Raw genomic sequence first — 14,769 nt, 5'->3', positions numbered from 1 at the left:
GGGAAAGAGGGAGAAGGGGGGGAAAGAGAGAGGATTGTGTGAGATAAACTAAGAAAATAAGTGATAGAGTGTCAGAGAGTAAATTAGGGTAGAAGATAAGATGATGTTATTGTTCTCCACTAGCCAAGCTTTTGTATAAATGTGTTTAAATATCTTTGATCAATTCTTCTTGAGAGAGAGAGAGAGAGAGAGAGAGAGAGAGAAGAGAGAGAGAGAGAGAGAGAGAGAGAGAGAGAGAGAGAGAGAATATTTTGGACAGAACAGAAGATAAGATTGGATGATGATTATAGAGGTAAATTAAAAGCTAAGATTACAGGCAAATTAGAGATTGATTAGGATTTATCATGATTGAAATCAAGAGAAAGAGACAAGATCCAACTGGGTAAAAAAGAACACAGATATAGTGAATCAAAGGGGTGTAATTGTGTGATTTGAGCCAATCCAGAATTAGCTCCATGTTGCTGGATTGATGCTGACCTAGTGCTCCCAGATATTTAGATGTTCTTGCTATTGATAAGAAAATTGGCATCGACTCCTTAGCTTACTATTAATCAAAGGGGTGTAATTGTGTAATGTTAAAATTGGCATATATTTCTCGTTACAGGATGTAGGTGTAGGACATACCAAGAGAAAGAGAGATATTCACTTTGAATTGGAGGATAAATATCCACCAATGTTCAAAAGAACTGTAGAAAGGGATGATGCAATAAGATACAAGATGCAACAAGAAAGAAATGCAGGGATAAAAAACGTGGACCTTTGGGTTGATGGGTGCATTTATCTACCCAATCCAGTCACTCAAAGGCCACCACAATTTGAAGGACTTACATCATTTGTAAAGTTCGTTTGTGAAGGCAATGAAGGATTGTATGGATACACATGCAAACCTGTCACACAAGGATTAGCAGGGGTTCATCAAGCCTTGAAAAATATGCAGACAATATTACAAGGGAATATGCAGTCTTTGATGGAAAATGATGGATTATTAGCTAACAAGGATAGGGAGAACCAGAGCCTACAACAAGCAATGTCTGTCATTGAAGATGCTATGCAGGCTACACATACAAAATATGGAGTTATAGTCTAAAGTTATGGACTTGGAGAAGGAGAATCGAAACATAAAGAGGAAGCTTACAAAAACTTTGGAGATTGGGCCCACTTTAAAAACCAAAGAAGCACGTCGGCGCATCCGATTAGTTAATTCAATTCACCAATTAACCAAAGGAAGTGAACAATATCATAAACGGATATATGCTCAATCTACTACAATGAGAAATATGTTCCCTCATGTAGAGAATGATACTATTGCCAAAGTCCTAAGCAAGGATATGGTAAAAAATGCATTGGAAAATCATAAATTCACGGACATTGTAGATGGTGTCGCAAGTGAACATCTTAGGGATATGAGCAACTTGTTTACTGCTACATATGCTTAGGGATTATGTGACAAGGTGGGAATTAGTTATAGGTCATATAGTATGCTTGATCAACAATTGGATACATGATTTAAGCAAGTCTTCAAAACTAAGCGAGTAATGCCTCTGCCAAAACCATTTCACGTGAAGAAGGCTTGAAAACAACTAAATGAGAAAGTTTTAGAACTAATTGGTGAGGCAATGCATCTGGAAAATACACACATATTGAAGTATGGTTCCAAAAAAATTGCATTTTATTGAATGCATCCAACAACTTTGTATTGATATATATAGGGTTCAAATTGCAATGGTCAAGTTCTACAATATGTCCATGAAAGAATGCAGAGGCAAGCTTAAGTTTGTCCTCAAACTTGATGAGAGTAAGATTATCAAGGGGCAAAACTTGAACGTATGAGCACAACACTTATGAATGGAGTATTGGATCCCAACATCGATGAAAACCATCCTTTATACTTCAGTGCACAGTTAGAGAATGAATTATGGTGGCTTGCAATATTTGAAGTACCAAAGGAGAACCATAAAGTACTTAAAGTTTTTTTTAACCTCACTAATATACCCAATATTCTTCAACAGCAAAATAATGGAGCAATTTTACACATCAAGGGTTTTGGGGACTATCAAGTTGAATGTCATCTTGCAAGGTATTTAAAAACATTGAAGTGTATGTTTGGTTTATCAAATGTCGTGAATGCAAAATTTCTGTGCATATACTACATTCAAACTAGGAAGAAAGGGAAAGATGGAAAGAAAGAATGGCTTGCCAAGGCAGGACAACAAGGTCCTCCAACACATGATCAAAAAGTCATGAGAAATGGAATGCTAGTTCCAGTGGATCCAAACTGGCGCCCTATTTTGGAAATACCACTAACAAGGGTTCACTTTTGCACATTGCATTGTTTGGTCAGAATAATTGAGAAGCTAGTATATGAATATATATTCTTTGCATACAAGATGCAGCTTGTGTCAGAAGCTGATCCTACATGCAAGAAGGTAGAACGAGTCCTCTCTAAATTTGGATTACACGGGGGCCAAGTAGAAATAAAAAATGACGAGAAAAAATCAGGAAAGAGTGGAAATATCCCTTGCAAACCATGCTTTGGTGGACCCAAGGCTAGGAAGTTTATATCTCCACCTTGAGATGAGGAAGGCAATATATTTGTAAAACAACCAGAGAAGTATGAAGCATGGAAAAAGTTGCACCTTGCTATTTCGGATTGGAGCAATGGAGACAAATGAGGATTGCAAAGGCAGAAGTGTGGATACACCTAGATAGATTAGTAGCTCTCTTATAAAATTTGAGGTTCAGGGATGGTGATACCAATACATTTAAAGAGATAGTTGCTAAATTTCATAAGTCCGTGGTGGAGGCATGGACTACAAATAGTATAACACACTACATGGTCAATATTGTCACCATTACAAAAAAATATCATCATTTCGAATTATTTTGTGTTTCTAATCTCTCTTTTTATGCAGCATATACTTGAAGCACATGGTCCATACTTTGCAGATCAAGGAAGTTTGGTAGTATGGTCAATTCGAGGCATGGAATGATCTCATTAGCAAGCTCACTGTGCTTTTCAAAAGGCAACTGATCATGGATGTGGCATCAATGATTCCAATTCTATGAGGTAAATATTACAATGGTGGTATAGGAGATTAGAGATACGATACGAGGAAAAACAAAAGAAGTCCAAAACCTCTCAAGCAGAATTTCTAAGTAGGGAAATATATAAAGTGAAAAAAGCAAGATATGAAAACAACACAGCTAGACAATACCGGCAGAATGGTTGGCAACCCAAGAGAGAGATGGCAATAAATAGAGACCTAGATAAAGATAATACTTTTGATGCATTTAGAGTCCATGAGAGAGCATAGGTACCCACGATATGACACATCAATACTCCTATCTTTAACATGAGATGTCTTGCAAATTTTGTTTAAAAATTTGAAGGTTTGTCACTATGCTTTTCAAAGTTGATTTCGAACTATGTTTTTTAATTTTAAAGTTCATTTACACCATAGTAAGTTTAAAAGTTTCGTACTTAAGTCAAGTCTCTCCTTTCATTTTTTCCCATTACTCTTCACTCTACCCTCCACCTTTCTATCCTTCATTATCACAACCATGGCACATTCTAAGCTTCCTATCAAGAAGACACCTGCAAGAGCAAGAGCTCAACACTCTTCTGAATCTAGTGAGCGTATTGTGAGTGACAAAGGTCCCTCGGTGGCCGACAATGGTTGCCCTATTGCAGCTAATAATGGTGGTGCTACTGTGTCCAACAATGGTGGCCCTAGTGTGGTCAATAATGATGGCTCACCATTGTCTAGAAATGGTGGTCCACATGCTCCAATTGCTCCACCTCCCACTACTACTCCAGCTAGTAATACATGTCCTCCAACACATAATAAGTGACGATGGAGACCAGGTACATTTGCACTATGTGAGATAAGGAAATTCCAAAAGTGTGCCAACTTGATTATTCCTAAGGCACCATTCTCTAGGTTGGTGCAAGAAATACTGCAAGATCTGCAGTTAGGACATCATCACAAGTTCTTTTCAAGGAACCATGCGAGGAATGTGGGGCGATGGTCAAGCCAAGCCTTGCTTGCTCTCCAAGAAGCAACTAAAAGTTACTTGATTGATCTGATGGGTGATTCGTATTTGATAGAAGTGGTCTACAAAATGGAGCTAAATTTTTCCCAGCTCTAGTTATATTTCGTGCAATGCACTATCTACCATGTATTTCATGGTTTCATAATGCCAAATCTGATATTTGATATTCTATTTTGCCATGATTTGCATTGTGCTTATTTTCAAGTTTCTAATTTTGAAAGTAGTTTTGTTAAGGATAAATTCAATGTGCAATCACGCACACATCAATGATCAGTTGTACATGGGCCGATGCACTATATCTTTACTGTATTTAGTGATTTGGCAATACTATATCCAATATGTGATATTCCATTTGACCCATGACTTTTTTTTTTGAATTTTTAAGTTTCTAATATTTCACGTAGTTTGGTTGACAACACATTTAATATGCAGGTGCGTACACTCGGTGCGGTGGTGAGTTTTTTTGTTATTAGTGAAGTATAATCCAGCTAATGCATTTTCAAAAAATGATTGAATCATCAATTTTATAAATCTAAATTCGGTGAAACTTCACCCACATGCCGGGCATCATAGAAACTCATGGATATTTAAAAATTGGCCCCATCAAAAGTCTCTAAGATACCTGTCCAGAGGCTTGCGTCTAGGGATTCAGGGCCCCAGATGCAAGCCTCCGGACAGGTGTCCCAGAGACTTCGGATGAGACCATTTTTCTTTTTCTAGTTGATGTATCCTAAAGGAGTCCACATGTAAAATTTCACATCAATCGGATCAGTGGTCATATTTTTCCAAAGTCTGGATACATTAATTCAAGTTTAAAGGTTTTTTGAAAGTTTTGCTATAAGTTTAAAGTTTCACCTCATTTTACACATTTCACTTTTGAGTTTTGGGTTTTCTCTCCTAGAAGACATGGCACACACTAAGCAAGTGGCCCGAAGACACCCCCTAGAAATACTATGCAGAGGCCACCTCCCCAAACTCCACCACCACTACCACCACCACCACCACGCCAGCATTGCAAGCGTCAATGAAAGCCAAGCACAGTGGCTCTTTGTGAGATCCACCATTACCAAAAGACCATGCGCCTCTTGATACCAAAGGCTCCATTCCAGAAGCTAGTGCATGAGATTATGGACAACATACTCATTAAGAACAGCAGGAGGCACTTATCACCCCTAATTGCTGGACTACCCAAGCCCTCCTTGCACTATAGGAAGCTGCTGCCATCGACTTGTTCAGAGACTCGATCTATGCAACAGTACATGCAAGGAGAGTCACAGTCACCGATAGGGATTTGGGGATAGTGAGGTTCTTCTAGCAATGGAAGGATAGTCCTTGCGGAGATCAACAACGATAGGGGTGTACTGCCAAAACATATGCGGAATGTAGCTTCAAAAGAGATTTTGTAAAACCCTAGTTGTAATGGATTCCATGTAAAATGTTATGAATATGAATACAAAAAATTTGGTGCATTTTATTTTTATTTATTCACTTGTTATTTGTTTTATTTATGTCTTTGAGTTATCGTTACATGCGTTCGAGCGAATACATATTGCACATGAACTTAATAAAGCACTAGGTATTAAATTTAGGGTACGAATTGTGTTGCGTATAAGTCCGATAAATAAACGTAATATTCAAGTAAAAAACAATAATAAATGATGCGTATGACAAACTACATTACACGCAAATCCAACAAATAATAGTTTTCATTACTTCAAGAGAATATTACAAATTACATTACATTGGTGATGAGATATCATTTGGCACTAAGTACATCTACTCTCTCCTAGGCTTCTTTGAGCTAGACTCCCCATGGTCAAAGCTATTCTTAATCATAAGCAGCAACACATTTTGCCCTAGTAGTTCCTACCTAATGACATTGGGATCTTTAACACCAACAACCTTGCCACGGGCCACCATGGAAAGAAGTGGCCCACACCTAGTACTAGAGAATAAGTAGAGGAGCTTCGAACGTCAAAGCAACACTACTTTCTCCAAGCCAAAGTTTGTTGGGATGGTCTTGAAGGACCTAGCCTTCGTTAGTGGCCTCAACTTCAAGAAGTTCTCAGAAAAAGGCAGAGAGCATGTCTTATGGAATACAAAAATGTCACTCACAAGATGGTTGATATACTCCTTCAATACCGAGCCCTGCACCCTTCCTTGGCTACCAAATCGGCCACCTTGTCTAGATGAAAATTCATCTATATAGACAATGTCTTGCATCACACAAATTCAGTGTCAGACTCATTGTGCCAAACTCACTATGCATGGAGTGTGGTAAAGATATATACATCGGATTTGCGTCAAAACTCACCAGTAGGGCCTCTAGGGCATCGAGAATGTACGCATCAAATTTTGTCGGAATTGGGCACCCAGAGCTGCCCTAGGCGGAGGTGCGTGTCTGGGGGACCTGAATCTGCACGGGAGTGTGCACATCGAATTTTGCTAGGATTGGGCCCGTAGAGATGCCCTGGCCAGAGGTAGATTCAGCAGACTAGGGGCCCGATCTCGGAAAAATTTGATGTGCACACTTGTGATGCCCTAGAGGCCCTACTAGTAAATTTTGATGCAAATCTGATAACATTAATCCGATAACATTACCTTCTCTGCATCATCTATCTGTTGCTTTAATGGAGCATCCAAGTCTGCTCCTATAACTGGGCCACCCTCGTCTCTCTCTTGAGAGGGTACTGCGTAGTAGGGTCAAGGTCCAAAAATTCTTTCTTGCAACCGCTCAAACTCCTCATCTGAGATCTCATACTATGGCGCTGCATTCTCAATCTGCTCTTGGATGCTCAAAATGGTAGAGATGTTATCGACACTCGTGCCATCATATCGAGCCACCTCATCAACATGTGCTGGCACATCTTGTATTTCAAAATCTAAAAAATCATTAGATGCATCACGCACCATGATACAATATAGCTCTTCTTCCCTTAGCTCCAAAATTTCTAGTACATCCTGCATAAGTAAATATTCCACCCTCTTGATGATGATAGCATGGAGAGAAGCGAGGGCTGGCTCATCGCTTGTCGGCATCTCAACAGGGCAAGGAGGTGGTTGCACAATGGCTAAGCTTTGTGCTGCCTCTACTCTCGGATCGAGTGTGATCTCTTCAGGCTCCCTCTTGAAATACTCTAGTTATGGCCGAGAGGGTGTTTCGATGTCTTCCTCATCGTCCTCTTGCACCTCAATGCACAACACATATATGGCAAATGCTGCATCGTGCTCAATGAGATCCATCATGGCATGGTCCTGGGATGAGGTGGGCACTGCTCTGGCAGAGAGATACTACCCCACATGCATGAGGGCTAGATTTATTACCTTTGCATGGCTTGATCCAGCACGTAAACTATATAGGAAATCTATGGGTATCCATCTGAGAGCAGAGTCCGGAATAGAGCATGTGAGAGGGTTTATCACATCACAAAACGATGCCAGTATACTAGAGCTAGGGTCTACGGCAAAAACCAAGCTCTCTAGACTCAATGTCTTGCAAAACCTAGGGTATATCTCGTCTCCTATGTGTGCGTAGTATGTGGAGCTAATCCATGCAGCAAAGCCGGGAGTGGTAGCCATGTCACACAAAGAGAGAAGGGAGGAGGGCACAAGTGTAGGGAAATAGAGAATGAAAGTGAAAATGAGTTTAGAGTTATAGCTTTTATGTATCTAGGGTTTTAAATAAAGTTTTTTTAACCCTAAAGTTTCAAATTAAAACTCTTACCTTAGTTTCTTTATTTCAATACTTTAAAGTAAATTTTAGAATTGCTCATACAAACAAATGCTTCATTCTACATTGTTATATCCTCGAATATACTTGGATCGTTGAGTATATTCAAGTCCAACTACAAAAAATATAGGAAATTTTTAAGAAAAGAAATCTGAAAGACCTTCAAAATCCCTTGGATCTAATTTAATATTTAATTTTAAGAAATAAGTAGAAGAGATGAGCTATAATATATCATTATGCAAAGACAATATTGAATAGATTATAGAACTCTAGCATGCAATTTAAATATGATTTTAGCCAGTGCAATTGACTAATTACATTATGTATTATCGTATGCTTGGATCATAGTAAACTAAGATTATCTAAATTGAAAGTACTCAGAAGTTTAAAAAAAAATTATATTCGTTCTTTATTTTTTTTTTAATACAAGGATTCCACTATCTCAAGGATATGTGGAGAAGCACATTGTTTACATGTCATGGATTGCTCACTACGAATCCTGACTTTTCTATTATCTAACTTGAAATAGAAGTTTCAGAGGGGCTCATTAGACATTAATTGGATTTCTTGTCTCAGAAAAGAAATGGGCCAATGGCTCTTTGCACTGACCACAAAAGGATTATGACCATTCCACAAGATAACCACATCTATGAGAGTTGTATGTGTCTAATCTCGGGTATCTTGATCCAAGCTGATCCACTTCCCTCATCGCAAAAGTCACCATCTTCTATATCGAAAGTGAATGCATAGAGTTTGTCTAGCGATGAAATAAATGTAATAAAAACAAAAATAATGGTAAGTAAATGCAAATAACACAAAAATTCATCTAATCAAGACGACCTATATCAATTAAATCAAGGCATTCAAAGAAGTAAAAAAGATTTACCTGAATGTGAGATCAGATTGGTTGACCCTGCATTCAATCGTCTCATCAAAATGTGTTCTTTTGACTTGCCAAGACTGACCCAATAGCTGACTCATCCATTCCTTGGATGGACACTTGCATTGATAAGTAATCTTTGTTTTCTTCAGAACATCACATGAACCAAAAAAATGTGCAAACAACGAGAATGGAGTAAACCAACTAAGATGCACATCTTTGGAGCCGATGGTAGGTTTCATATCACTATTGATGTTAGATTTTATCTTGGACTTACATACTGCTGACAACTCCAAGCTACCAATCAACCATTCAGCACTAGATAGTGAGTAGTGACTACTAGGAATAAAATGAGCATCAGTCTCTTCTTGCATGTTGTGAAGACGAGCTTCTTTCTTATGCATGGGCTACTCTTTAAATTGAGAAGACCCCACCATAACATTTTCTGCAATAGCTTCTTCAATTTCTACTTCATAGATGTCTTCATCTTTGTCTTCTATGGATGCAATCAATTCTTTGATTGCCTCCAATCGAATCCCTTGAGTATTCAGCTTCTCTTCATCCTGCAAATACACATGAAGTTCTTGCAAAAAAGCATGCACAGTTTCTTCAGTTTCCTCACCAACATATTGTCTTTTCCGTTTAATTACATGAATTATTACATCATGAAATCCTTGTTTTGCAATTCCAAGAATTTCACCCCATGTAAATTCAATTTTTCTTCCAAGAATCCTTTCTTCTAGGATCCGTTTGAGATCCGTTGCAGTCTCTATGTCAGACTGCAGCTTATAGCCGGGATGTTTACCTTTTCTATTTCCTTCCATCTTCTTTGCTTGTGGGGAATTTTCCATATCATGCTCTGGCAGTGGTGATGGATGTTCAGCAGTCTTCTGCTGATCCGGTTTACTTCTTGTCACACGTTTGGTTGGCCACAAAGAGGAGGGACCGGCAATATCTTCATCTCTTCTTCTCTTTTCTTCTATCATAACTTCATGATTATTAATTTCAGCCAACCGAGTGAAAGCTGAAAATGAATCAACAAGCTCCGTCCATCCGGTTCTTCCTTGGAAGCATTGACTGGTAGTAGTTAAATCATCTTTGGATGCCTTGCCTCGCTCCATGCGATCTAAGGCCTACATCCACACTTTAGATTTTGCATCAAATTTACATGATTTAACAATTTCATTAGTTGGCTCAATTTGCAGCCCATAGGTAGCTGCATCAACAACTGCATAGGCTATTCTTGTTGCCAAATCCTCTAGTCTTTTCTTCATGCCACCGTTACCAAAATTTGGCTCAAGAGAAAGCCCGGTTTTGATTGCATGAATTTTATCATCCTTCCAAAAGACTAATTTTTGCGCCTTAACTTTACGGAATGCACTGCACTCCCTCTTATCATGCTGTAGACTATCACACCAGATACAACATCTTTTGAAGCCTTCTCGTACGGGTCTTTCGGCAGTCGTCCGTTCTCTTTCTTCTACTTTCACATCAAGCCTCTCCACCTTGGAATTAATCTCCGTTAGATTAAGATGGAGATCCCGCATGCTCTTGATCAGCTCGTCCATAACATCTTTCTTTGGAGGTGGAACAACAGGATTTCTTAGTTGCTTAGCGATAGAGACATGAGGTCGAGATACAGGAATAGGCTCCTTTATGGATTCAGTTGGTGCAGAGGTAGACCCCCACCTTAGGCGCATCCGCTCTCTTTGAGCAATCATATTAATTGCTTCAATGACATCACTCGAAGTAGTCTTCAATCCCGTCTCAGAGTCAGGATCTTCAAGCTGATCAGTTAGCTTCTCTTGAAGAAAAGGATCCACAGCCTTCAGAAACAATTCAATCTTCTGGCTTTCCATACCCTGCTGATCGTCAGGATCTAGTTGAGCAAATTTGCTTTCAAATTCGCGGTGAAGAGCAGTGGTAGTTAGCCTCTTATTGGGCCTTTCAACCCATTCAGTGAAGACTTTCTTCGTCATGAGGCCAGAATCTTCAAGAAAGAATTCTTCTCGAAGAGCCTTCTTGAATGCAGACCATCCCGCATCTTTTTGAAAAAGACCATGAATCCGGTCCTGGAGGCCATGCATGGCCAAATGGGCAAAGTATTGGCTCCAAGCATGATGAGGAACTCCAAAGAAGACCATCTTGTCAGTATAGAGGCAGATAAAAGAGAACACATTTTGCCCATTAAATTGCTTGAGCTCCTGCCCAACTGCTTCCAAAGCTTTAATGGTAGCGGCATCACTCCTCTCTTCATCTTGTCCCCACTATTGTTGCAGTTGCAACTGCTATTGAAATTGCAATTGTTGTTGTTGGCTCTCTTGCATCATACGAACCAACTATTGCAAGGCATCTCCTCTCGAACTTGATGATTCTCCCTTTGTACTTTCTCTTCTGCGTGGTTGACCTTCACATCAGGTTCACCATCCATTGTCGTCGTGTTGGGGGGTTGAAGGTCTTCCACTGGGGTTTAGAGCAGAAGAGGAGTGTGGGATTCAAGGTTAGGAGAGGGAGAAAAGATTGGGGTTTAATAAGACTTGGGTTTTAGAGATGACTCAGTTGAAGAAGAAGACCTCAAGCTTTTAATAAAACATGTTTGATCAACACTTCTGTTATTGTACTTGTTCCATTGAAAACTTTTCTGAACTCTAAAATTCTACCTTTCCAATGTTTGCTAGGGTTTGCAACATCCTTACGCCTAACCTTGAAACTCCCTCGAGTACTTGGGTGCATCAAAATCCAATCCAACTTATAATACTTATCACAAATCCAATTACTTCCACTATCTTTCCTATTGAAGATCTCCACTACAAGTATGTTACTTATGTTTTCCCTCCGTGAAGACATCTATGATAACCAAATAGAAAAGTTACCTATCAGCGTATGTATAATTTGCAAATGTTACCTATCAGCCTAGACATGTTGAACAAGAAGTTGACTTATAACAAGACAATTGTTCCTTCACTAACAAATTCCTAGAGTACAAAAACAAAAGAAATATCAAGTCAAAGCATGCATATAACTTACATAAGCTTTGTCCAAATGAGTTGAAACTTAACCGTGGAGCAATAGAAAAAAGTTGCAATATACCTATGGCTCTCATTGCAAAGAAGCCCAAAGATGATGAAGTTAAGTTTTAAATAATCATTATTCTCCACCCTCAAAGACTCTGGGAGTAAAAAAACAAAGGAAAACTCAGTATGCATATAGCTTGTATACATTTTTTCCAAATGAGATAACATTTAACCATGGAGCAGCAAAAAAACAAGACAGCATACATGTAACTTTGTTTACAAAGAAACTGTAAGATGTTGAAGAAGAAGTTGAATGTTCCAAAAGATCATTGTTCTTGACTGTAAGAGACTCCTAGAGTACCAAAACAAAAGAAATTACATGTCAGAGAATGCACATAACTTGCACAGGTTTTGTCCAAATGAGAAAAAACTTTACCATAGAACATCGATGGAAGAGAACAATATACCTGTAAAGTTTTTTGAAGAAAATCTTAGGGCTTTGGTAGAACAAGCTCTGCTCTAATAAAACGTGTGAAACTCACTCTATGTTTGTGTAGAGCAAATGAAATTTCATAGGGTTACAGATAGGGCAAGCAACAATGAGGCTATAAGATTTCTTCAGGAAAGAAGAAGTGGAGAAAGGGATATGATAAATTTGAGATCTGCCTAAGAAAGAGGGGGAAACTGAAAAGGGGAGAAATGGAAAGTCAAACATTTAAAAAAAAAAATGAAAATTTGAGTCACAAACTTCTAGGAAGTGTCAGCATTGTATTCCCCATATTTCTCCTTATTTTATTACTAAGGGAAGATTTGGGCCATGATATGGCTGGAAGATTCATGTTACATGAATCTGGAATCCTAGCTCTCTCATTGATTAGGCCTATATTTGTTTATTCACTCCTAAAGGGGCAAAAAAGAGAGTCCATATTTCTCCTAATGGTCACCTTAAGATGCATGTATTGATACCAACTTAATAAAAAATACTTACATTCAATTTTATTATGTTGTTTTCACTCTTTGATAGGCTTTCCCTTACAAAATTTGCATACATTGTGTTTGCATCATTCTCCTAAAGTTAAGCGGTTGCAACATAAGTCACGAGGGTGTAGTCCTGGGATGTGTCTATGTTGTCCCGCTTTTTGGATTGAATAATACAAGAGTATACCTTGAGCTCATATATCGTGTTTCCTTTCTGTGCCGTGTTGAGTGCGTAATGAGTGTAGGTTTATCATAGGGGAGGGGGGTGGGGGAGAGAGTTTTAGGATGATTTTTACCGAAAACCAAAACCCCCCAAGGTCAAGTAAGGGGGTGTTCCAGTTTTCTGAGAAAACCCTCCCATTTTTATCAAAAAACCTTGTAGAAGGTCTCTACAATTAGAAACCCCCCATCTATTTTTGGGGTAACCCTTCAAGCCCTCCTTTGGCATGCGATGTGTTTTTTGATGTTTTCAAGTCATCAAATTATTTCCAGGTCTTCATTCGAGTCATCAAATTATTTCAAGTCATCAAATTATTTCCAGGTCTTCATTCGAGTGTAGGCACATGCTTCTTCTATATAATGCCATTAGCAACTTGCTCTTGGTTGTGCACATGGTATTTGGACTGTGTTATGTTCAATGAAATCGTTCTACATTTGTGTTGGGGCTAATGAATGTGCATGTGCAAAACTTCATGTCATGATATTCAAAACATATCTGCTCCTATGATTTCCTACAATATGAATCATGCAGATTTTGATACTCTAGACATACTCGAAGCATGTGCTTCTTGGTTACTCTAGTGGGAAGAATTTCTATCATAGATAGAGTTAGATCTCTATATTGCATACTCATGTGAGACATGCTACTTTGATTGTTATACTCTTAACAAGGTTGGCCTCATTTTACCCTCGTTTCTATGTTTCCATTCATGTTTATCGCTTTCTTTGTAAGGAAAAACACATAAAACAACCCTTTCACCTATCAATGAATGCAAAACATTAAACGGTAGGGTGAGAGGGGAGGTTGAGCGTCAAAATATAAACTAAAATCTGGTTTATGTGTTATATCATGCCTATAGGACGTTGTTTTAAAATCAAGGGAAAGGCAGCATGAGCGTAAGGCTCGGTGTCTTTTCTCATTACATAAACGCTAGCATGGAAATCATGAAAAGAATGGTTTCGCACGATGCACAATGCTGATTTTCTTCTGTTTGTGTACTAAACCGTTCACATTATGTACTATTCATAGTTCATGGTATCAACAGAAAAGCTCCTTGACTGCATAACACTTGTTTTCTTAGGACTTTGACCCACGATTGAGAGCGTAAGGTTATCCCTTGCCGTAGGATAGAGGGTCGGTTTCCTAAGGGACTATTAAGTAAGGACACATGGTATATCTCCTGGAAATATGAGAAATATAAAAGAGTGGAGTGTGTTCGTTTGTTTTATATGTTGAGTAGCGCATCAAGGGGCTAATCCCTGCGATGTAGGAGAGCTACAGTGGGGCCACAGTGTTTCTACCGAGAGGTTGCTCCCATGTGTGTGATTATTGTGGCATTGATTGCCAGTGTGTATGGGTTCTCCCTCTATGGAGTTTAGAGGAAGGGAAACGTTGGACTATAAAACTATAAACGCATAGGTTAGGCTTTAGGGCAATTTGTCCTTTAGCATTAGATTGACACTCCTGGTCCGTGAGGCCGTGAGGGTGTGTTTGTCTGTTATGAGCATGAGGTCCAGCTAGTGCCATAGCCAGTGCCGGCCCATTTCAGGTCCCATCAGATACTGTTGTTTGAATCCACTGTTGGTAGCCATTATGAAATATGCACTAACGCCTTAGACACCAACCAACCTTCAGCCATGCTATCTTCTGGCTGAGCTCATTGTCGCACAAAGCCTTTCAGGGTTTTCATGAAGCACTCCAAAAAGAACATCCATCATGTATGGGCAGGTCTAGCAATCTCCACTTTATCTACAAGATGCATCAAAAGGTGGATTTGTACCATCAGCATGTTGGTGGATAGATACTTCTCAAAGAGACAGACCGTCTCCACTGCTCCTCGCTTTGCTGATTCAATAGAGGATGCCTTGATGTCCTTCTGTGAGATCCATTGCAC

Source organism: Lygodium microphyllum, chromosome 8, assembly GCF_053477565.2.
Source record: "Lygodium microphyllum isolate KBCC chromosome 8, Lygodium_microphyllum_v1.1.10, whole genome shotgun sequence".
In the NCBI taxonomy this organism is placed as follows: Eukaryota; Viridiplantae; Streptophyta; class Polypodiopsida; order Schizaeales; family Lygodiaceae; genus Lygodium; species Lygodium microphyllum.
This window is presented reverse-complemented; position numbering follows the sequence as displayed.